At 43.9% G+C, this 24,731-nt stretch overlaps 1 long non-coding RNA gene across 2 annotated transcripts; it reads left to right on the top strand.

Moving 5' to 3' along the window:
- RPL37A lies at positions 2,738-21,087 on the top strand. Of its 2 annotated transcripts, XR_001919240.1 has the most exons (5): positions 2,738-2,871; positions 3,243-3,371; positions 3,929-4,011; positions 5,186-5,279; positions 20,886-21,087. It is a non-coding gene; the product is annotated as a ribosomal protein L37a (long non-coding RNA). The 2 variants fall into 2 exon arrangements; XR_001919239.1 differs by lacking the exon at positions 20,886-21,087 and having other exon boundaries at positions 5,186-5,418.

Below are 24,731 nucleotides of genomic sequence, written 5' to 3'. Positions count from 1 at the left end.
TTTTTTTCAAATAGACTTTATATTTTTAGAAAAGTTTAAGATTTATAAAAAGAAAAAAAAAAAGGAGGGGGGCCTCCCTGGGTCCAGTGGCTAAGACTCCATGCTCCCAGTGCAGGAGGCCTAAGTTTGATCCCTGGTCAGGGAATTAGATCCCACATGCCGAAACTAAGACTGGTACACCCAAATAAATAAATAAATAAAATTTTTTTAAATGAAGAGAAACTTCCCTGGCAGTGGTTAAGACTTCTTGCTCCCAGTGGGAGGTAGGGGGAAGGTTTAAGAGGGAGGGTGGGTATATGTATACCTATGGCTGATTTATGTTGATATATGGTAGAAACCAACACAACATACAACAATTATCCTTCAATTAAAAATAATTTAAAAGAAAGACAAAAATAATAAATCTTTGTTAGTGAAGCAAAGGAAAAAGAAAATTCCATGCTTCTACTGCTGCTGCTGCTGTTGCTGCTAAGCCACTTCAGTCGTGTCCGACTCTGTGCGACCCCATAGACGGAAGCCCACTAGGCTCCCCCATCCCTGGGATTCTCCAGGCAAGAACACTGGAGTGGGTTGCCATTTCCTTCTCCAATGCATGAAAGTGAAAAGTGAAAGTGAAGTCGCTCAGTCGTGTCCGACTCTTAGCAACCCCATGGACTGCAGCCTACCAGGCTCCTCCGTCCATGGGATTTTCCAGGCAAGAGTAGTGGAGTGGGGTGCCATTGCCTTCTCCATGCTCCTACCGCAGTGGGTACCAGTTTGATCCTTGGTTGGGGAACTAAGATCTCAAATGCCAGTGCAGCATGGCCTAAAAAAAAAAAAAAAAAGAGATTATACACAGTTCCCATATACTTTTTAAAAAACCCAGGTCCCTCTGTTATTAACATCTTAATTAGTATGGTACATTTATTATAATCAATGAGCCAATATGTGCATGCGTGCTAAGTCACTTCAGTCATGTCTGACTCTTTGCGACCCTATGCACAGAGCTTGCCAAGCTCCAGGCAAGAATACTAGAGTGGGTTGCCACGCCCTCCTCCAGGGGATCTTCCCAACCCAGAGATCAAACCCACATCTCTTATGCCTCCTGCATTGGCAGGTGGAGTCTTTACCACTAGCACCATCTGGAAAGCCCCCAGTGAACCAATATTTACATATTATTATTAACGAAATTCCACAGTTTATTCAGAGCTCTTTAGTTTTTTACCTAATATCTTTTTCTGTTCCAGGATCCCATTTTACATTTACATTCATGTCTCCTTAAGCTCCCCTTGACTGTGACAATTTCTCAGACTCTCTGTTTTTTTATATCTTGATTTTGTAGGACACCTCACAATTCACATTTGTCTGATTTTTTTTTTTCATGATTGGACTTTGGTTATGGGTTTGGAGCAAGACCACAAAAGTAAAGTGCCACTGTCATCGTGCCATATCAGAGGGACATGCTATCTCCTTGATTTATAACTGTTGATACTGACCTTGACTTGGCTTTGCTAGTGTTTGGCAGGTTTCTCCATTGTGCGGTTACTCTTTCCTCGCTTTCCCATATTGTGCTCTTTGGAAGGAATCACTCTACACAGCCCACAGTTAAGGAGTGAGGAGTTACATCCCCCTTCTTAGAGAGCAGAGAATCCACATAAATTATTTAGAATTCTGCAAGAGTGAGTTGCCTCTTCTCCCCCATTTATTCATTTATTCAATCATTTGTTCACATCAGCATGGACTCATGGTCATTTATTTTCTACTCTGGGTTAAAAATCAACAAAACTTGATTTTCTTTGCTCAAAAATTTCCAGACTTATCCACTGGGAGTTCTTTCAGTTGGTTATCTTGTCTCTTTGACATAGCTCCATCACAGCAGGTTTTTTTGTTTTGGTTTTTAAGCACTTCCCTACTTTCTGGCACTACAACACTCCAGGCTCATCTTGCATATGTCCTTCAGCAGTCCTGGGATCGTCATTTCTCCAAGGAGTCCTGGCTCCTTTCATTGTAGAATGATATTAGAAACCAAGATCTGAGTACGAGGTGTACACATTTCTAATGGACTTAGAGATTTTTTTTTTCATTTTTTTCTAGTTATAAATACATATTCATTTTAAGAGATAATTAGAAAAATGCAGAAATATATAAAGACAAAACTCAGTTTAAATATCCCCACTACCCACAACTACAGGGCCTGCTGCTTTTAGAAGGCATAATGTATAAAGCGGTGAGATCTGAAATCGTATTTTAAGCACTTCTCTAAGTGCCAATGCGGAGAAGGCAATGGCACCCCACTCCAATACTCTTGCCTGGAAAATCCCATGGATGGAGGAGCCTGGTGGGCTGCAGTCCATGGGGTCGCTAAGAGTCGGACACGACTGAGCAACTTCACTTTCACTTTTCACTTTCATGCATTGAAGAAGGAAATGGCAACCCACTCCAGTGTTCTTGCCTGGAGAATCCCAGGGACGGGGGAGCCTGGTGGGCTGCCGTCTATAGGGTCGCACAGAGTCGGACACGACTGAAGCGACTTAGCAGCAGCAGCAGCAAGTGCTAATGAGTGAGCAAATTACTTAAAATCTGAATCTTGTCTATAAATGGAGGAAATCGTACTTTCTTTGCAGGATTTCGTGAGATATACGTACGATAATGTCGATATGTGAAAGAGCTTCTGCTACACAGTTTGTCGCTACAATTTGTAAATCACCGTAAATCTGTCAGAGAGGCCTCCGGCCACACTACCCTGGAGGCACCGGAGCGAGAAAACCTCCAGACCATAGAGTTCAGTTCCTATCTGGGCCTCCCATACACCACTTCCTCTTGTCGGCCTAAAACCGCGCCTGCGCACGTTCCATCTTCCTCTTGGGCTCGGATCTAGGTTGTGTTAACATGGTGAGTGTTGTTCAGGATGAGGCCTAAACGTCTATCCGCTTGCATCTGCCCCTTTTTTTGGTTTATTTGTTCCAACTTGCCTCTGCTTGCCTGCTCTGTCCCGTGTCCCCGATCTGCGTACCTTCGCCTGTCCTCTGGAACGCAGATTTGGGCTGTTTGGCGGGGGCTGGCGCGTCCAGGCTGGGTTCACCGGGTGCCCCTGGGCACCGGGCCCGCCGTGGGCCCTGGGTTTACAGGGATAGGGTTGGGGGTTGGAGAGCTAGGTGGGCAGGTGGAAGAATGGCGTGTGGAGGCGCCGAAACTTGATGGAGTGGCGAAGTCCCGTTCCTGAGTTCTAATATCTGTTTTCTCTCTTAACTTATTCCTAATAGGCGAAACGCACCAAGAAGGTCGGAATCGTGGGCAAGTACGGGACCCGTTATGGTGCCTCCCTCAGAAAAATGGTGAAGAAAATTGAAATCAGCCAGCACGCCAAGTATACCTGCTCCTTCTGTGGCAAAGTAAGATGGTCTCTGGACGCGAAGGGACGAGGGCGGGATGGTTTCCTTCCGAAACGGGTCCTCTCGAAGGAAGTTCATGAATAGTTTGCTGGCTCTAAGTTGTTGAGCAGTTAGGTGCTCACACCCGTTGGTGACCAGTTTTGAGATAAGAGTGGTGTTTATATCTTCGGGCTTTGTCAAACGCTTTTCCTTTAAAGAAAACCATTTGGGAGGTAAAGGGGGGAAAATTATTTGACAGCCCCAGCCTAAGTCAAACCTCCTTTGTGGAATATGGTTCTGTCAACTTTTGTCTGCTGGTGTTGCTAGAGATTTTTGTTTACTGTGTGCAGAAATACTGTTTTTGGAGGTGGGGGGAAGAGGGCAGATCATTCACATCCTTGGCTATGCCACCATGAAGAATGCAAATTTTGCACCAGAGACGCTGAAATTAGGGAAAAAAACACAAATAATCTCACAAAATACACCATTTCTAGCTTCCTAGTGTTATCAGACTCCTAGATATTTGTAAAATAAAAGGCTTTTCTTTGGTCATAGGAAAAATCGATTATCTTTTACAGACCAAGATGAAGAGAAGAGCTGTGGGCATTTGGCATTGTGGTTCCTGCATGAAAACAGTAGCTGGTGGTGCCTGGACCTACAAGTGAGTCCATTTCTTTACAGTGTTTGAAAGCGTGGGGGCCATGTCAAAATTCAGGTTTGTCGCTGGATGGGCTAATTTTAACAGATGTGCTAGTTGGGCTGACTACTGAACAACACTTGTTTGGCAGGCTGTTTTTGTAAAAATTAAGAGGTCATTTAGCTTATTGCTGTATATGTGAGGCCATCTGGCCAACACACCTTTGCTATTCTAAACAGTATTGGTTGAGGTGCTTCCACTTTGTGACTGACAAGGGCCAAGTGATAATTGCAGAGAGAAACTTCTGTGTTGGTTGTTGATTATATTGGACTTTATCCAATTCTGGAAATTCAAGCCATCCTTGAAGGCCTCTAATCTGGAGATTCATTGCTGAACCTGAAGGCTGACATGGTTTCCCTTTAGCTAGCTTATAAACTCGTGCTGTCCAACATTCAGTTCAGTTCAATCGCTCAGTTGTGTCCGACTCTGCGACCCCATGAATCGCAGCATGCCAGGCCTCCCTGTCCATCACCAGCTCCTGGAGTTGACTCAGACTCATGTCCATCGAGAAGTCTGACACTGTTTCCCCATCTATTTCCCATGCATTAGTCACATAGTAAAATGATTTGGCTGGTGTAGTTAGAATTTTTGGTTTTTGTTAAATTTAAAATTGAAGCAGTGTAAAGTACTGGAAAATGTTGAAATGATGATGTGGACATATATATATATATATATGTATATATAAGCACCTTGTTGGGGTTCTGTGTGAACAAAAGGGGAAATGGAGAGTGCTCTTGGTTGTGATGGATAAATGAATTAGTATTCATCTGCCACATGCGGTGGAGTGGTTTTTCAGGTACAGTGCCTGAGTGTTGTAGGAAAACATTGTTTCCTCATTTCCACAGTGTGCTTTAGTCAGCTGTGCTGCCTTAGACATTGTTTCCTTGACATCTCTCATTGTACCATCCTGTAATTTACTAGTTTCTTCTGACATTCTGCCCATTCCTTGTTAGTGAGTGTAGTCAGCCTCTCTCAATCATTCTTTGCTGCTCATTTCGTGCTCTCCTGTCTGTGAGCAGTCAGATGTATGCGATGGCCAGTGGATGCTGTCGTTGGGGTGCATTGTGAGTGTGAGGCGTGTTCCCATCTGCCACTTCGCATGCGACTAGTGTGGAACCAACCTTGTTTTTCTTTGCAGCACCACCTCTGCTGTCACAGTCAAGTCCGCCATCAGAAGACTGAAGGAACTGAAGGACCAGTAGAAGCGCCACCATCGATAACATTGCTAGCCTGTAATAAATGGGTTAATTTATCTAACAGAATTACTTTGGCTTGTTAATTTTATTGCTTAGACGTTCTTATTTGCATTGCATTATTTTTGCTTTCTAAAATAAGAGCTTAATTAAAATCCTTTAAATTTTTCTTGGGAAAGCATGCTGAGTTGGGTTGTAGTCCAGTTGCTTTTTTTTCAGTAGTCAAATGATGTGTGGCATAAGATTATGAGCCTAAGTCATTTCAGATAGACTTCTTTGAAGTAGATTGGTCCAGAAAATGCAATTTTTAAATCACAGTTAATATGTATTTTTTAAATATTTTAAAGGCTAAGATGACATATACTGCCTGTTAACTTGTGGTGGTTTATCTGATCATACATTGCCCTTGTTTGAAATGTTTGACACGGGCCTTCAGGAATGGGATTTTGGATTAGCATAAGGAGGTGAATAAGCATTCATTGGCTGTGCTTAAGAAGCACCAATTCCACCAAACTGCCTGGGTAGTTGTATGGTTAACCTCTTCTGCTTTGGTTTGCTGAACAGTGTGTGATAGTGGAATGGAGTATATGATGGAAGCTGGGATTTCTAATTTGGAGTCTTAAGGCTTTTGTGTTAAGTTTGCTTGGAATTTGGGTGTGATTCAGTTTGTAGTAGAGAATTAGAATTTTGTAAGAGGTGAGGTAACATTTTAATACCGTGACAAGTAAATGAAGTGTAGATAATAACTTCATTTACACATGACAGTTATATGACTTGTAAATCATGAAGCTGGCATTTCAACCCATGCATTCTTGACTCCAGAGCTGATATTCCTGGATACACTTGGGGGTTTTTTGGTTTTTTTTTGGAGATAGCTGGAGATAGAGACCAACTAGAAGGCTGTTGAAATAGTAAATATTTTTGTAGCTTTAAAAAAAAAGTGACTTTTCCAAGACTATAGGAGGCAGCTGGTGGGGGTAGGGCCGAAATTTAGGCTTTTGACTCTAATCCTTGCTTTATCACTAGACTCTGCCTTGTATTTTATGGCCTCAGGACTATGTCCCTTCTTAATCTGCTTCCCCACCCTTTAGCTTGTTTCTATAGCAGTTTTCTGAGCCTTTCTAAGTTGTTTAATTGACTTTGCATCAGAATATAAAGACTAATGCTTGTGTTCCTCACTAGATTCTACGTTTACAGGCCATCTTATTGTATCCTAAATACTGTTCACGTGTACAGGTTGCCGGAAACATGAACACCTCTAACTGCACGTTTTGTTTTGAGTGTGGAGGTGAGAGCTGTGGATACTTGAGCTTTGTTTTAAAGGATTATCAGTAAGAGATGAGTACTAGAGATAATTTTGGAACCTAAAACTGGGCTGAGAAGAAATTTTGGGAGGAAAGTTGTGATTCATGTTAATTATCTTCCTCTGAAAAACCAAAAGCCATTTTGTTGATAGTACTTTGGGCCAGGATTCAACAACAGGGAACGGAAACATTGATCATAAGTTTTGGGATACAGGAGTCAAAATGAGTCAGGGGTCAAGTTAATGTCCTACTACAGTCAGCTCTGGTTTGGAAAACTTACGTGGTAAAAGTGTTCCAAGGTAATTCTCTATATATGGCAATTTCAGTCTGAATCTAATTTCTCTTTACCTGAACTCTGGAACACATTCCCGAAATTTATTTGGAAATAACAAAATTAGAAAAGACAAAAACAAGAAAATGTATCATAGTGGTTAAAAACACGGGTTCTAGAGTCAGTAGTAGGGATTTAAATTTCTTTCTAGCTAGTGGCCTTGGACATGCTTACTCTTTCTTCAGGTTTCGCACCTGTGAAGGTTCCCCTCAAGTTAGGTCAGTTTGGCTTCAGAACACTCAGTAACGGTGTGGATCTTGGAGAGAGAGTGTCAAGTTTGGAGGTAGCGGTGCTGTATCTCCAGCATCTCTCTCTCCCGGTGGAATCAAGAGGGAAACTGCCTGTGACAGGAGAGTGAGTGAGGGTGTTGGGGAACCAGGAAGAGTGTTAAAAGGTACATTTGATACAAGGGGGATAGGGGGGCTAAAGCAAGATTTTTTGATACAGGAAGCTAACATGCCCTGTTTGTGGATGTGGGTATGTGTCTGCCTGCATACAACCATATGGCATGCCTGTAATCTGGAGCATACTACAGTTAAAATTCTTGGGGCTTTTGTGTGTTTCCTGTAAGGAGAAGATGTATTTTACTCGGTTGCATTGTGTCTACCTGTGGTTGTGTTACCTGTATGAAGTTGTCAGTGTCAATCTGTCAAGGGTTAAGTTCATTAGTCACTTTAGCTTACTCCAGTCTGGAGAAAACAAGGTACAGTTTGGCTGCTTTTGCACATGAATCATGAAAGAATTTCCCCAAGCACTATTGAAAAGGGCTGGACACATGATAGGCTGAGTGGAGCCAATCATTGCTTTTTAGAGAATCTGAATAAAATGATAAACCAAGATAATGCTAAGGTAAAGCACTAAACTTTGGAAAAAGTTCATGGACTCCTGCCAAGATTACAGAGCTGTCCCAATTCCTACCTGTTTTGAGTTTTTTGATTGCATGTAAGAGACTGACTTGAACTAACTAAAGCAAAGGGGATGTTTATTGGAGGATAATTGAGTGCTTCACAGGCTAGAAGAAAAGGACTAGGATTGTAAGATGAAGAAACCAAGGCAGTTTTCACAGCAGTGGAGGAACTGAGACAAAATGTTAATGTCTTGGGTGTTATTCAGAAGTCAAAACCCTGAAGAGAGTTCAAGTGGCTTAACGGGTTGCATTTCTGACCCTTGGCATCTTAGTAGACAGTCTCATCAGAACTACACGTAATAGGAAAAATTCTCTTAGAGGAATCAGATGGCTATAATTTTAGAAGGGCAAGTATCTGTAACATCAAACTTGTTAAATCACCTAATTTAAAATTTGTCCCTCAGACCACCTTGTAAATTGCAACTCACTGAAAAACATTACAACCAGGCTACAAGTACAGGCTGTAAATTGTGGAAATCTGAAAGCTGTTGACCATGGTCAGAATGTGAGCTTATGGAAGTCAGATGGTCTCTTGGGTCAAATCATCATTGGGTATGTGGAATGCTGCCTCCTACCCTAAGGTTTTTCCCTCATTCCCAGCATGTAGAATGGCACTGAGTATGCTTAGTAACTGGTGAAGTCCTTTCTTTCATTCCTTGGCTGATGGAGGGAAGGCTGTTAGGTTTGGAAAGGTCAAGCACAAACCTAGAATTGTACTCCTCTGCTCCTCCCTTCCCCATGCACCTCAAACACACCCCAATATAGAAAAAGAATACATGAGGAATCTGATGCATGATAACCAGTGAACAACTGAAATTGTCATGAGCAGTGTTCTTAGACATAATCAATCTCCACTCTATATTGGAGGAAAGCAACTCCTGACTCTGATGTGGTATTAACCTAACAAATGTTTCCCCTCATCCCTATATGCACAGTAATCAGAATTTGCTTTCACATTACTGGGATAGCAGTATACGTTCTTTACTTCAAGGCTGTCAGTTCACATTCTGTCATAATTCAGATGTATCTTGATCATGTTGATGTCTCAAAAGGTAGCAATCCATTACACTGATGAAATAACTGGACCAAAGTGAAATCAGAAGTATTGTGAACCTTACATGCCTCGATATGGTGTATGGTAATTTAGATAACACTGCCTGTCTTCAGTGACGAGCACGTTTCTTCACTTTAGACCACCCCTAATTAAGAAAGCATACTATTTATTGGACTTGTTTGGATTTGGAGGGCAAAACAAGTCACATTTGAGTGCTTACCTGTCCTAGTTACTGAGAAACCTGTAAGGCAATCCATTTGGAGTGGAGACTGTTGAAAGGACTTTGGAACAGGTCCAAGTCATTGTCCAAGTTACTCTGCCATTTCGTCTGTGACCTAGCACGTGCCAGTGGTAGAGCTGCTCAGCGATGCTCCAGAAGAATCACATGCAGTAGGGTTTGGAGTTAAGAGATTTCTACCATCTATTATTCATTGGAAAGGTAGCTGTGGTTTGATACTGGTAGAATGTCTGAACATAATTCTATGCATCTGAAACTGCCCATCTGCTACGTGGTCCGTAAAATTATAAAATCAGATGTGTACAACAGCCTTCTAAAATGGAATGTTCACTTTGCTAGGTTGTAGAGACTTCAGTGTCTTGGACCACAGCTTAAACCTGCTCCAACGTCTCGGACTTAACCAGCTCGGTTAGCAGCTGGTCCAAGAGTTGAATAAGAAAGACTGGTGACAAGGATGTTGCAGGGATAAGTTTGTAGATATTTCTTGATATTTAGATCCTATGTGAATGCCTACAAAAAGCATTTACTATGGATATTGTTTTCACTAAGCACATAAATAAGATAACCCATTCTGTAGATGTCAGCAGTTTTCACCAGCCACTACCTTGGGGCTTGCTCAATAGGCCTATGAACAAAACAATCATGGTAGTGGGGATTGACCCTGTGTGTGAGCTCAAAAAGATGACCTCCCCCTTATCAAGGATGACCTGGCTGTTGGCTATGCTCAGTGGCACACTGCAGCAAGAGGCCAATGCTGAGCTAAAATGATACCCACCATTCCCTAGGGGTGCCGCTTGGACAAGTGATTATACTGGATGACTTCCATCGTGCAAAGGACCACAGTTTGTCTTAGAGATAGGCAGGTACTATGGGTATAGATTTGTCTTTGTTGCCTACAACATGTCTGCCCAGCATCAGTGTAGATGGGCTTTCAGAACCCCTAATTCATCACTGCAATACCTATACGGTGTAGTCTCTGACTGAAGAAAGTGAAGGAGTTGCTGCAGTTGACTTGCCGCATGGAAGTCCTGTGTTTTCCCGTGTGCCCCATTGCCTGGAGATAGTTTGCCTAATAGACTTTTGATGGTTTGCCAAAGGCTCAGTTATAGGACCAGCTGGGAGTTAACTTTCTGTGAGGCTAGGTACTGTTCTACAAGATACAGGATATGCCTTAAATCTAACAGTATACAGTGCTTTCTCCCTCATAGGATGCATGGGTCAGTCAGTGGATTGAAGTGGGACTCACACCACTGAGGATTACACCAGTTGACCCGCTGAAGGCATTTTTTGTTTCTCTTGCTTTGTGACCTTGAATTTGATGGTTTTTCAAGGTCTTAGTGCCTGGGGAAGAAATGTTCTTCCAGGGAACACAGTCTCAGTTCTATTTGAGGCAGTTCTTTGACCATTTTGAGTTCCTTGTGCCACTGAAGAAACAAGCAGAAAAGGGAGTCTCTTCAGATACATCATCTTTACCACCCAGTTCTGCTCCAGGAGATTCTCTGCCTTACAGGCTGTAGCAGTGTGTCTCCTTGTCCTCTGCCTTCCGTTAGGCTCAGTAAATAGGCAAGAGCAGAAGACTTGGCCGACGAGAAGAAAGGCGAGTCATGATGTTTATTTCCCCTTTCCTCCTTGCACAGTTGCTTCAGGTAGGCCATCCTGCTGTCATGTGATACAAACTGATATAACTGATCAAACCTGATTTCTTACTGGGAATTTGTAAATTGGGCAGTCAGACACAGAGAGGTTTATTTGGAACTGAGTCTTTTAGTGGAATTAAAGGCAGATCATGAATTTCTAAGATTTCCTAAGTTGCCCAGGTTCTTCCTTTGATTGGGTGAGATCCCAGTATGGAGTAAAACTCCAGCAGGCTCCACACTGGGAGTAGAAGAGAGCAGGAAATAAGCCAGATGAGCTGTGAATCATCTTAGTTCATGATTGGATTGGTTAATTTAGAGTTGCCTTAGCTGCCTGTGAGAAGCAAATTAAATATTCTCTGGAAAACAAAAAGATATTCTCAACTTCAAATTATCTTTATGCTTTTTAATATATGATATTTGGTAAGTAAAAACAACCAAGTGTACAAGGAAATGAGAGTTTGATTTAAAAAACCAAGACAAACAATAGACAATGGAAACAGATCCAGAGGGTGTCCAAACAGTAGAGTTTCAGACACTAACTTAAAAGTAACTACTTAATATGAACAAGGTAATAAAAGACAAGACTAAGAATGTCATAACCAAAAATAAAAGACAATTCTTGTACTGAAAATTTTACTAGCTAATATTAGAACTCCATAGATGAATTTAACAACAAATTAGATACAGGTTGAGAGAATCAGTGGCTACAAAAATCAAAAGAATATCCAGGAGCACCAAAAACAAGGGAAAGGAATGAAAAAGTATGAGAGACAGGAGCTAAAATGAAGAGCTCTAATACGTGTGTAACGAGTTCCAAAAGGAGAAAGAGGAGGGATGTTAATGGGTAAGAACTTTCCCAAATAAATCAAAATATATCAAGCCACAGATTGAAGAATCTCCCTTTAAGCTTTAGGCAAGATAAATACAAAGACAATCACCCCTAAAAATCTCATAGTATTATGAATAGCAAAGACAAAAGGAATATCTTAAAAGCAGCTGGTAGCAAAATGGAGCAGCACTAAGGCAGTCGACTTCTTAACAGCAGACTTCAAGATGATAGATGGGTATCTTCAGATGCTGTACTCAGTGGCTGTATTCTTAAAATATGAAGGCGAAATAAAGACAACTTCAAACAAGACAGTTTATGATTGCCGATCCACCTACTGGACAGAAAGTGGATGAGAAGACTTGAAGATGCAGGAAAGAATGAGAGTCAGCAAAAAAAGGGGAAGTAGGTAATTAAATACAAGTGAATATAGACTATAAGTAAATATAGACTGCACTAAAAAATTTGGGGTAAGACTAAAATACAGCAACAGCATATAGGTTGAGAAAGGATAAACAGTATTAAAATGTTCCAGAGTTCTTGGATCATTCGGCAAGAGGTCAAATTACAAATCAAGTATGTGTTGTAATCTCTGGAATCATTAAAAGGATAGAAAATAATGTATAACTAACAAACCAGTGGAAATAGAACTAAAAAGCAATTAAAAGGAATAGGAAAAGATTAAAGAAAGACCTAAAGAATCAGATATAAATGATAAAATATAAGGATACAGACACATTAAAAACATAAAGATACAGAAAGGTTTAAAATAGATGGATAAAGTTATAACCTGAAAACACTAATCCATGGGGTGAAAGCAGTATTAATATTTAACAAGGTGGACTTTGAGGCAGGAAAGCATTGCTAGAAACAAAGTGAAATATCGTTAAACAGAAAAAAAATGTGTGCATAAGTGTTTAGCATTTCTGGGCCACTGATGAAGATAGGAAATACTAGATAAGTAGGTGAGGATGGGTCTGAAGATGTTCCTGAGGAGCATACTGAACAATAACTGAAGAACCAGATGGAAATAGGGAGAACTGATAAGTTCTACAAAGTCAGTGCCAAGGAGCAAGAAGACCCAGCAAGTTGGAGTCGTCATAAGTTAGAAAAGATGTTAATTAGTTAATTCCTAAATAATAATTAATTCTATGAAGCAAAAACAAACAATACCAAGGAGTATTCCAGCAGCTCAAGATGTAATAGATGCTAATCATTTTTAGAAACCACTTTTTAAGAGACGAGCCATCGTTGTCTATGGTTTTGTTCTCTGTTGCTGAAGCCTGCTGCTCCATTTTCCTGGACTGGCATTAAACATTGATGTATCTCTGGAAATGTCAGCAGGGGAAAACAGGAGTAATCATTGTTGAGTGTATATCACTATATTCACCACTTGTTTTGTGACTTTAGGAACAGATTTCATAAGGTGCCATGGTATGGTCACTAGTTCTCTTTTTGAAGCTTCCCTGGTAGCTCAACTGGTAAAGAATCCACTTGCAATGTGGGAGACCTGGGTTTGATCCTGAGTTGGGAAGATGCCCTGGAGGAAGGCATGGCAACCCACTCCAGTATTCCTGCTTGGAGAATCCTGTGGACAAAGGAGCCTGGTGGGGTACAGTCCATGGGGTTGCAAAGAGTCGGACACAACTGAACGACTAAGCACAGCACCCAAGTATATAGTGTAATTTGGCCTTGGAACCTGATGGGTTTACGTATATTCTTTGGGAACCTAATCTGTAAACCAAGAAAGTACTTATCTACAGATACTCATTCCTCAACACAGCAGAGATTTGTCATCATGTTTTTGCTGCAAGCAACATATATGACGCTAGGGGGTGATACAGGATAACCAGAAGAAAGTAACAGCCTGGCAATGAAGTGTAAGATTTGGAAGATTCATCTGGAGGGCGTATATCAAATGGCTAGGAGCTTATATAAAATTACAGTTTAGTAAGTCTTAAGTTATTTTAAAAGTTCCATAATGTCAAGCAGCCTAAGGAAGGAAAGAAACTGAAGGATTTAATAATCATAGGCCTTTTGTGACAAACCACTTATAATTAAAATGAACTTGAATGTATTTTCTAGGGTTTGCTAGTTTGAAGAGAAAGTTTTAATTTAGTATTTTCACTAATAATAAAATTATTTTACCAGTTGTAAAATCTCTTGTAGTGTTAGTGCATCTTTGAAATATATTTAATTGAATAAGGTTTTGTTTATGAAGCATTTCTCAAACTTAGGGTGTACAGGTCTCTCGACCACATTATCAGATGCTTCAAGAATTTTATTTTTCTCTTTGAAAAGGTCAGTACAGGAGGAACGTATTAAACACACTGTCAAAACCCTGGACTTTCTAACCGAGTAACTAAAGCAATGAAGACACAAACCAGTAGCCCCCCAGAGTAAGTCAAAAGGTTACACAGATGCAGGGAGATGCCCTCATGACTCCACTGCTGGGCAGAGCCAACGGATTGCTCAAGGGAGGTATGACTTAAAAGGCAGCCAGTATGAGAGGGGCTCATCTCTGATGAGGGAGCTGTGTGTGTGCATGGGTGTGCACATGTGCACATGAAATGGTGTAATTTGTTAAGATTCAAAGGCCAGTGTTACAGGGTTGATTTGGATCTTCACTTCTTTTTCCTGATGTTCTTTTTCGAAGTCTTTCTTCCCTTCCAAACCACTATTCCTTAATTATCAACTATTCCTTCCTCATCAACTCACAGCTATTCTGCTTGTAAATTTCCCGGCTTTCAAGTTGTGACTAGCAGCAGGAGAGTTTTATCAAGAATACCTAACATGTGACCTTGCTGTGAGCCTGATTGTTGACCTGTGTTAGCTCATGTAATCCTCGAGGCAGCCTGCGCCAAGTGACTGTGGGACCATATTTTCCAATGCTCTTCTGGACTTGACTCCTGTTTACCTTTCCAGTCTTATCTGTTTTCACGTTTTATTTCCACTCTAAGCACTGAACTTGCCTCGTGCTTGAAGATCATAGCAAGTATTGGTCACGCTCTCTGTTGTTGACTCTCCTTTGCTCCTGCGTTGTCTCCCTTTCTCTTCTCACCAGACTCATGGGATTAATACAGTTCTTTCTTCCATTTTCCAGACAAGGTAAAAGTAGCTTAGAAAAGTTAAATGTTATGTCTAAGGTCACACACTTCAGAGAGAGATAGGAATGTGGGAAAAGGATGAATTTGGGACCTAGAAGTTTTTTTTTCCAGCTTTAGCTCTGTTATTTTAGTGGCTTGAACTTCAGAGAAAACTTACTTTTTACAGATAAAAAGATTGAGGTTTCCTGAGCGTGATGCACCATGAGGGATTTTGGTGATGGGAGGGCCGACACAGGCCTGAGACAAAGGCGTAAAGTTAGGGAGGGGACAACAGAATGGAAAGGAAAGGTTTTCAAGAAGTAATATTAATAAAGTACAAACAGGACTCCACTGATTAAATTAGGTTACGTGTACATCCTGAGCCTCGGACTCAGGACTGCGGGCTTATTGTGTTTGATGCAGGAAGGTGAGTCTAAGAATGGACAGCAGAGGGAGCTCTTGGTAAGTGTTGCTGATCAAGCCTGGTCTCAGAAGGAGGAGACAGTGAGAAAGCGCCGTCTTCTCTGGTGCTCCTTCACCACGGGCTTATTTCTTCCCATTTTTCACTCAGCGCCATGTATCATTTCCCGGACAGATGTGCCTGTGCAGTGCAGCCTTGTGCCTCCCCTCACGAGTCCCTGTGTGGTTGCGGCTTTACTCCTCTTCACTAGATAGGGAGACCAAGCCCCACGGGACCTGACTCACTACCCCCAGTTTAGTTACACACTGGGAAGCAGCTGAGTCAGGATTCTCGTTCTTTCTGGATTTCTAAAGTTTGGCCTCTTCATCCTCAAGTCACTTTTCTGTGTCCCTGAATGTTTTATAGGCCTGTATTCCTTCTCTGCAAATGCATTCCTGGGTACTAAGAGGGTTAAAAGGACACTCCTAGAGTAGCATAGTTTTAGTAGGGACATTTTAAAAGCACAGTGCTTTAACTCATAGAAGCCGGTTGTCCTGTAGCCAGCAAGCCTATAGAAGAATGTGGAGGGTGGTAAAGGAAATGGTGGTACCTAGGGAGTGGATTTGGGGGCATTAAACTCTCCTCATAATTTCCATTTGCCTTCTCTCTTTTTTATAAACAGCTGACACTATCTCAGTCTTTTGTCTGAATCTGCAAATACAGCTTCAGAACTCTACCCTGGCTGCCCCTTTCCCTCAGCTCCACCGTGGCGGCCTGTCCTGGCAGTGCTCAGACGTTCCTCCTGTGAGTGATGGTGGGTTGCCTCGCTGGGGGAAGGACCCCCAAAAGGAATGAGCTCCATCTTCACATCTATAATTGCTACAAAATAAAGATGCCTGTCTTCTCCCCTTCCTTTTCTGGGACCCCGCTGTGCCGACCCAGGCCCGGTTGGGAGTGGGGGAGGGGCCCAGCAAAGACCTGGTGACAGGCTGATTGATGGGTTCCCCGCCTCTGCTGGCCCTCCCGCCCACTCCTGCAGGCTCTGGCCCAGGTCCACCCTCCGGCTGCCTGAGGGGTCTGCTTTTCTTTTCTTTGAGTCAGCACCAATGAGTCAGGGCCAAGATCGTCTGGGGGTAGGGGGCAGTACCGCAGGAGGCTCCCCTGCAGGGAAGGGAGTGAGCACTTAGTTGCCCAAAGGAAGGCGTAGTGAGGAGCAGCTGAAGGGGGCCACTGGGGTTGTGATCAGAGGAGGCTGAGCAGGGGGTGGAATTGTTGATGTTACTGACCATCAGCGGTTGAAACACTTTCTTGTAGAAAAACACAGGGATTACTCAAACCATATTGTTTGGGGCCCTTAAAAAATCCAGGTTGTCCCTCTCGTACTTCAGCTCTACTCTTTTAGAGATGCCAAAATGGAAACCAAATATCCGTGAACTCAGCTAACAGGTGAGGTGAAAGGCAGGTGAGTGAGACTCATATACATGCCAACAGTAATTCTATCATGTCCTTTGCCAGAGCTGCTGAGGGTCAAAACAAAGTGGCTGATGACATGGCAGATATTTGGTGGCATCTGTCTGTACTCCACTGCACAGGCAGTACACACTGCTAGTGGAGACAGGAGGAGAGTTACATGTGGCTGGAAGGTAGACAGAGGGACAGAAATTGAGTCTCTAGCCTTCCAATAACTGTTAGGAAAGACAGAGTGTATGGGAGGGGGTAAACCAGTGTTGCTATTCTTGCTAATGGTCAGGCAAGACAGCTATGCCAGCATGGTCCCAGAAACACAGATCTCTTGGCCATCCTAGACTCACACTGCTATGATCGCATCCTTAGAGCTTGTCTTCTCCAACTGCATCATTTCAAAGAGACGGAGGTGCAGATTCAGAGAAGCGAAGTGGTTTGCCCGCAGTCATGACGACAGAGCCAGGAGTCTAATTCAGGGCTCCGTCCCTGACCAGAACCCAGGATTGGATCTGCAAGAGCCTTGCAAGGAGCTCAGGGTGGTTCGGGGTGCAGATTAATGTGAGAGAGCTTCATTACTGCCCTCAAGCTGAGAGACTCTGGAGGCCCTTGGTTTGGTATTTCTGTGTCTCTGAAGGAACCAGTTTCTTTTCAGGTCAATTGAACTCGAGCTTTTATTACCCTCTAGAACCAGGTCATCAGGAGGGAGGACCACAGAGAATGGAAATGTCTTCTCAAAATCGCAGAAGAAGGGAGATGGATGCAGGTTCCTTACAGGGTCTAACTGGGCTCAAGATACGGGAAGTCTGTGTGTTTTCCCACCAGTGTCCTTCTATGAAAGGAGCTGGCCTTCCACTCATGCCTTCGAGGTGTGCGTGTTGTGAGGTTTATTGGGATTAAATGAACCAAATTCCCTGCAACCTGAATCCAGAGCCACACGGTGAGCCCACACCCCTTCGTCCCCAACTCCCCCAAGGGAAGCCCCCCTCCCCGACCCCCACTTCTCCAGTGAGCCATTTCCATGTATATATAAAAGTCTCCTGGCAGGAGCGGGAAGACTTTCTGCTGCGGCAGCACATTTCTCATGCAGCAAGACTGCGACTTTGGAAAATAACTGGAGTGGACCCTGCCCCCGGGGGGAGGTGCATCCTCTGCAAACCGGGGCACCCCACACCCCCATGCCTCTGCTGCCTTCCAAGATGTTCAAAGCACGGCACAAATGATGTCTTAAACCTACAAGAGAAGGGCAGTGGTGGAAATGGGTCTCGGTTTCAAAATTGAAGACCTAGGGCAGTTAGCATATGGCAATGTCACAGAGCCTTCATGGGTCCCAGAAAGACTGGATCTTAGAGGTGAACCCACAGACTTAGCACAGAAGTCAGGAGACCAGACTGGTGCCAGGTTATTTGCATTCCATCATTAACTAGACAGTATTTTATATCCTCAGGCAAGTTTCCTAACCTCTCTAGGCCTCTGTTCCTTTGTGTAACGAGGATGATAACACCTACCTCACTGGGTTGTTGTAAGGATAAAATGGGATACTTTTCCAAAGAACAGCCTTGATGCATGATAAACATTTAATTAACAATTGATATTATATTATTATTCTTTCTCTTATTTTACAGACATGGGAACTGAGACCCGCAGAGGTGTATGTTAAGAAATATATTTTCTGGGACTTCCTGGCAGTCCAATGGTTGGGACTTGGCATTCTCACCAGTTAAGTCCCTGGTTGGGGAACTAAGATCCTGTAAGCTGTACAACATGGCCAGAAAGGAAAAACAAAGAATTATATTTCTTAAAATCACAAAATGAGTCTAGTTGTGTGTGAACATTTTCATTGATTAAAAAAGGGAGCGTGTGGGCATCTGTATACGAGCTAAGAAAGGCCAGGTTACATGGCAGCAACAGCTCCTAAATGCCAGTGCTTATGGCAAAAACATGTTCACTTCTTGCCCACACTCTGTGTCTGTTGTGGGTCAGTTGGTGCTCTGCTTCTGTCATCATCTTCTTTGCTCTGGGACCTGCTCTTACAGTGCAGCCTCCCTCTAGGGGTGAGTCTGACCACCTCTGCCCACAGTTCTTGGCCAGAGTCAGTCACATGGCCATATGGAGTTCCACAATGTGTGTGGGGGGGTGGGGAACCCCCTTATAGGAGATGATCAGGTGTGGGTAAAGAGTGGCACAGTGTATGATGATTTCCTACAGAAACAAACACAATCTTTGTGCGAACGGTCCTCTGACACGAGCTAATTTTAACACCTGCCTCAAGGTGTGAAAATTGGTATGAAAAACTAAGAGACATGTCCACAGCATTAAAAGGAGCATCTCTTGATGCCCTATTCCTTGAAATAATTTCTCAAAATCCCTAAACCAAGGATGAGAACAAAATCTCCATTCCTTGAAAACCAGCCACATACATCATGTGGCTCATCCTGGGAGGAGAGGGTCCTTGTACTAGAACATCTCAGAGGGTCTTGTCTCTCTTCATCCCAAGGTGTTTATCCACCTGTCCCATCCTATTCCATTGAACAGAATGGTTCATTTCATTAATCATGGCTGATCTAGTGCCGGTCACTGGTCTAGATGGTGGAAATGCAAAAGAGGAGGAAATACAGCCCTTGTCCTTAGGGAGAGAGCAAACTCCTTGCTAGCGGGGGAAAGACTAGCAGTGAGGTCGACAAATGGAATATAAAGTAAGTGCTGGTCTGGTCTGGGATCTGTGGAACCGCAACGAGGTTCACTTAATCCAGCCTGGGGGTGTCAGAAAAGTTCACTATGGGAAAACTGATGTGGCTGGAATTTCTTTCTTAAGGAGGGGTAGGAGTTATGCAACTGGTTGAAGTTGTGAAATGATACTGGGGACAAAGTGTGACATTCTCTAAGAAGCAAACGTTCAGACTTCCTGGCGTGCCTTGTTTATTTGCAAGCATCTTTTCTGAGTGCTGGGCATTAACAATATACTGGGTAGTTAATGATCACAGCCCATCCCCTTTGGGGCTTAACCAATGCAAAGTGTCTGAAAGGATGGGCCTGGGGTTGCCCAGAAGTGCAAACTTGTAAGGCTCACCCCAGAGTCTCTAGGTATGGAACCCAGAAACTGGCATTTTAAATAAGAGCCTGTGATATTTTTATCACACTTGGATTTCTGTTTAAAAGGCAGTCATAATATTGATAAACATGGAGAGAACCCAGGGAGAATGCGATGAGTGTGTTGAATGAAGAAATACATTGGAGTAAAAAATATTTGTGTTACCTGTGAGTCAGGGGCCAATGCCCTTTGAAGTATAGTGCAAAGGTTAGAGAACTTGGCATTTCTTTGTCAAGGCTGCTGTTGACTTCCATCCAGGACTGTCTCTCCAAGTTTGCTCTCTTATGCTAACTACTTTTTCAATTTGTGTTGCCTTTTTATCTCTTCCAGTAAAACAATTTAATGGCAGATTCTGGTACTTACTTTGTGTACAGCAGCCAATTAGGGGTAAAGGTGATCAGTGAATGAGGAATAATGATGGCTTAGAGTTGACAAAGAATTTATATGATCTCATTTGATCTTCCCTGGTGGCTCAGATGGTAAAGAGATCTGGGTTCGATCCCTGAGTTGGGAAAATCCCCAGGAAAAGGGACTGGCAACCCACTCCAGTATTCTTGCCTGGAGAATTCCATGGACAGAGGAGCCTGGCGGGTTATGGTCCATGGGGTTGGAAAGAGTTGGACACAACTGAGCACTAACACTTTCTTTCATTTGATCTTCACCTAATCTTGAGAAGGTAGGCCTCTTATAGCCTCATTTTGCAATTGAGGAAACAGTTTGGAGAGAATAGGCCATCTGCCCAAGGTCACATAAAGTAGCTGGTAAGCCAGTAGCCATGTACAGATGTGAGAACTGGACCATAAATAAAGCTGAGTGCCAAAGAATTGATGCTTTTGAACTGTGGTGCTGGAGAAGACTCTTGAGAGTCCCTTGGGCTGCAAGGAAGTCAAACCAGTCAATCCTAAAGGCACTCAATCCTGAATACTCATAAGGACTGAAGCTGAAGCTCCAATACTTTGGCCACCTGATTTGAAGAGTGACTCATTGGAAAAGACCCTGATGCTGGGAAAGATTGAGGGCAGGAGGAGTAGGGGTAGATAGAGGATGAGATGGTTGGATGGTATCATCGGCTAAATGGACATGAGTTTGAGCAAACTCCAGGAGAGAGTGAAGGACACGGAAGCCTGGCATGCTGCAGTCCATGGGGTTGTAAAGAGTCAGACACGACTAAGCAACTGAACAACAACCCAGCTGTGCTAAAAAATGATGAACTTTGATAATGCAGTCTTTGGAATTATTTCCTTGACTCCTAAGACCCTGGTGAATGGTTTACCTCATTAATAACTTGACTGTCTCTGTCTTTTCTTCAGGAGAGCTCCAATGAACCCCATCCTGATCACCTGAATCCCCTCTTGAATCCTGACATGCTTTAACACTGCTAGGTCAGCAAGAACGAGTGAGAGGGAGAGAGAGAAGATCAAAGAGAAGATGGAGGCCTCCTTCTTCCACTCAGCAAGCTGTCTGGAGTGTGCTCTACCAACTTTGGCAAAATTATAAAGGAGTTTTCTATGGCTTACAGTCCCCACCTCCCTTCTGCCGTCTCCCGTACCCCTGTGGCCTTGCCTCTCTTTTAGCTCAGTGGACTCCTATCTATCACAAAGGGATCGGAACTCTCAACATGAAAGAATTAGGCAGTTAGTGTGTTATTCTCCCCAAGGGCACATTTGTGGTTTGAGTATAAGACCAAGGAACAGATAAGTAAGGGAAACAACTTGGTTGGGAAGAAATTACCATTGTCAGTCACTCTGGAGAATCCAAGAGAGTGGTTTGCTGACCTTTGGTGAGAGGAGGGCAAGCCTTAGACCCAAGGACCCTGGAGAGTCTCCTTACCTTCCCCGTCATGACCCTGAGATGTAGAACCAGCAATAGGAGATGGCGTTGCCTCTGGAAAACTGGGCTAGAATTCCAGCTCTACCAAATGCTCCACCCCTGTCATGTTCCGTTCGCTGTGCTGAGTGGTGATAAAAGGCCTGCCCTGCTTACACACTGCACAGGGTAGATGTGAGACTCAAAGAACAGAGGGTGTGTCAAGCTAAGCTGGTGCCAGCTGCATGGTAGGAAAGTGCCATGGGGAGCGGGGTGGAGTCAGAGTGGCTATGTAGAGGCCCTGAGGTTGGTGCTTTTAGAACGACCACTCTGTGTCCTGTGGAGTGTTTTCTTCCTTGGCTGCACCATGTGGCTTGTGGGTTTTAGGTCCACCACGAGGAATTGAACCTGGGCCCTCAGCAATGAAAGCGTGGAGTCCTAACCCCTAGTCCTCCAAGGAATTTCCCCGCAGAGGGTTTTTCATCTTAGCCCATGGGGGATTATGAGAACCTGCAAACCTGAAATAGCAGTCAAAAGTCAGGTAATAAGGCTGTCAAGGGGACTGGTACAAAGGGTAGGCTTGAGCCAGACCACCTGGGCTTTTCCTGACCCTAGCTGTTTGTTAGGTATTTAATTTGGGAGATATTTAATTTCTCCAAACCTCAGTTTCCCCATCTGTAAAATGGAGATAATGACAAACCCTAACTCAGCGTGTTGCTCTGAGATTGAAATGAGACAAGAATGGAGTGCTCAGCAAAATACCCAGCACAAGAAAGGCCATGAGTGTTAGCTGTTGGTGCTATTTTCTTGTATTTACATGAAGTAAGCTAAGGCCAGTGCTTTCTGGGACCTCACAGAGGGCAAAGGCTAAGCACTGAGCAAGTACAGGCTCTAATTAAATGGGTAGAAGATGCCATCGATGGAAAGTGCATTGACACGTACATACCAAGGAGAGTAAATGCATGTCTGATCGGGTGCCCGGGTCTTCTGCGTGCTCCCTGAGGTATAGGAGTAAGAGCAGTTACATAGCTGTGTCTGTGCAGCCACATCCTCTAAAAAACAGATTTGGACTCCATGTCTGTGCAGTCATCTCTTGGGTCCCTAAAGAACAGAGAAGTTGTGGCTCTACGAGCAGGAAGCGTTTCGTCCTGGTCATCTGGATGCTCCCAGCCTTGACTCACCCTCATCTGTATGTATTATTCCCCACACTGACCCCCACTCCAAAGTCCTCCTCCTCCTTCCCTGCCCCACAGCTGGAAATGAAAGCGAGGGAACCCAGAGCGCTGTCAATGAGAAACCAAGGTCTGGTCGGCATCAGCGTGCAGCTTCCAGCTTACATTCTCGGTTTCTTTCTGCTGGGGCCTGGGTCAGCCTCTGAGAAGCACCACCCTCCCCCACCATTTGTTTTACTTAATAGTGGTTCTTTCTGGGAAACCTTGGAAAGGGGTTTTGTGCAGCGCCTGGATGATTTATGGAGTTGCCGGAAGGGCTAATGGGAGGGAGGCCCTGAGAGAGGGAGGGGCAGCCTCTTCCACAGCCGGTTATTTCAGGAATGGAGGCGGGGGCGGGGATGACCCTCTGGGCTGCCATCACCCCTACCGTCAGCATTATCTGTGTAGGTGGGAGTGGGCAGGAGACTAACTGTCTGATGGTGCCAGTGGCCACGGAGGGGGGTGGCGTCTCTCTTCCCTTTTGAGGACTAGTGTTCTCAAAGGGGGTGTTGGTTTGGGAGGTAGAGGGCGCGGGTTCCTACCTCTGCTTCCATCAGCTCACAACCCCTCTTACTTAGGAGCTTTGTAGGCATTAGAGAACTTTTAAGCCCCGAAAACAGAAGATATCAAAGGAAATGGCAAGATCAAAGTTAATATGTTTAATTAGAACGTCTTCATAAGTCACCTTCAGTAACTACAGACTTCAGCATTTAGAATTTGCCTAGGAAAGCAACTTTTAGTTGAGGTTTTCACATTGCGCAGGAATCCCAGGGAACGCAATTATTCAAATACTCAAGAATCATAAGCAACCATAAATTTTGTTACTAACAGTCCAACCACTTCAAAAGCAAAATTAGAATTATGCTTTAGCGATTATAGGGACAAAATTTATTCAATGTGAGTGCATTTGGACATGCTTGACAGGAGATAGAGCCTCCAGAAGAACACCGGCCCAGGGCTTAGGGAGGTCTTAGTTCTGCCGTCCTGTGGAGGAGCCTTGACAAGCCTTGAGCCCTCCTTCCTTCCCCAGGGCTTCCTTTTTGTTTGGTGAGGGTGCTGAGTTAGAAGCCCTCTCCCTTTCTTCTCCATCTAAAACTCTGTGAATTGTCTTGCTCCTTTTTTTTCTTCTCTCACCACTTTATTTTTCACCCCATAAGACTTAGGGTGATCAACAATCAATCCATCAAATATTAGGAAGCAGAACAAGGTGCCATTAGCAGGCAGTTGGCAGAGCGCAGCTTCCCAGGTGGCACTAGTGGTGAAGAACCCACCCACCAATGTAGGAGAAGAGACTAGGGTTTGATCTCTGGGTCAGGAAGATCCCTTGGAGGAAGAAATGGCAACCCACTCCAATATTTATGCCTGGAGAATCCCATGGACAGAGGAGCCTGGTGGGCTGTGGTCCGTCGGGTTGCAGTTGCGTACGACTGAGGCGACTTAGCACACATGCGTGCGTGGCACAGCACAGCAGGCCTCTGTGCCCATCATCTCCACAGCACCTTCATGACTGCCGCTATACCCACGTATCACCTCGTTAGTATTTAATAATTTTCTGTAAACCATCTCCTTTTTCGTTTTTCTATTTGTATATTTTCTTCTATTTATATTTTGAATGAGTACCACCTTTACATGACTCAAAAATGTAAAAGGCGGCGGGGTGGGGGGGTGGGGGGGCAGAAGTTTAAGCAATAGAATACAGAATTCTGTCCCCTGCCCTGCCCCCATTACCCGGTTTCCACTCTCTTCTCATTGCAAGATGAGCCCATGTAGCTCACCTGTCTGAGTTTTACGAGGGCTTCTCTGTCTTTTTAAGGTTCTGATACAGGTCCTCGGGTTGAGCCCTTCTCAGCACCTGTGGAGCAGGTACGGAGAGAAGCAGTGAAGGTGGGTAGTACTTTTGAGATCACTTGCTTTAGTTTCCCCGCTGCAGTTTCACAGGAGAGACTGAGCTCCAGGGATGAAAAAAGAAAAATCTCACCCAGGAGCTCATTAGAAGGCAGAGCGGGGTCTAGAAGGATTTTGACTGCTGTCCCAGTGCTCTCTCGCTGCTCTGCTCTGCTGCTGCTGCTCAGTCGCCTCAGTCCTGTCCGACTCTGTGCGACCCCAGAGACGGCAGCCCACCAGGCTCCCCCGTCCCTG

Source organism: Capra hircus, chromosome 2 (genome assembly GCF_001704415.2).
Source record: "Capra hircus breed San Clemente chromosome 2, ASM170441v1, whole genome shotgun sequence".
Taxonomy (NCBI): Eukaryota; Metazoa; Chordata; class Mammalia; order Artiodactyla; family Bovidae; genus Capra; species Capra hircus.
This window is presented reverse-complemented; position numbering and strand designations above follow the sequence as displayed.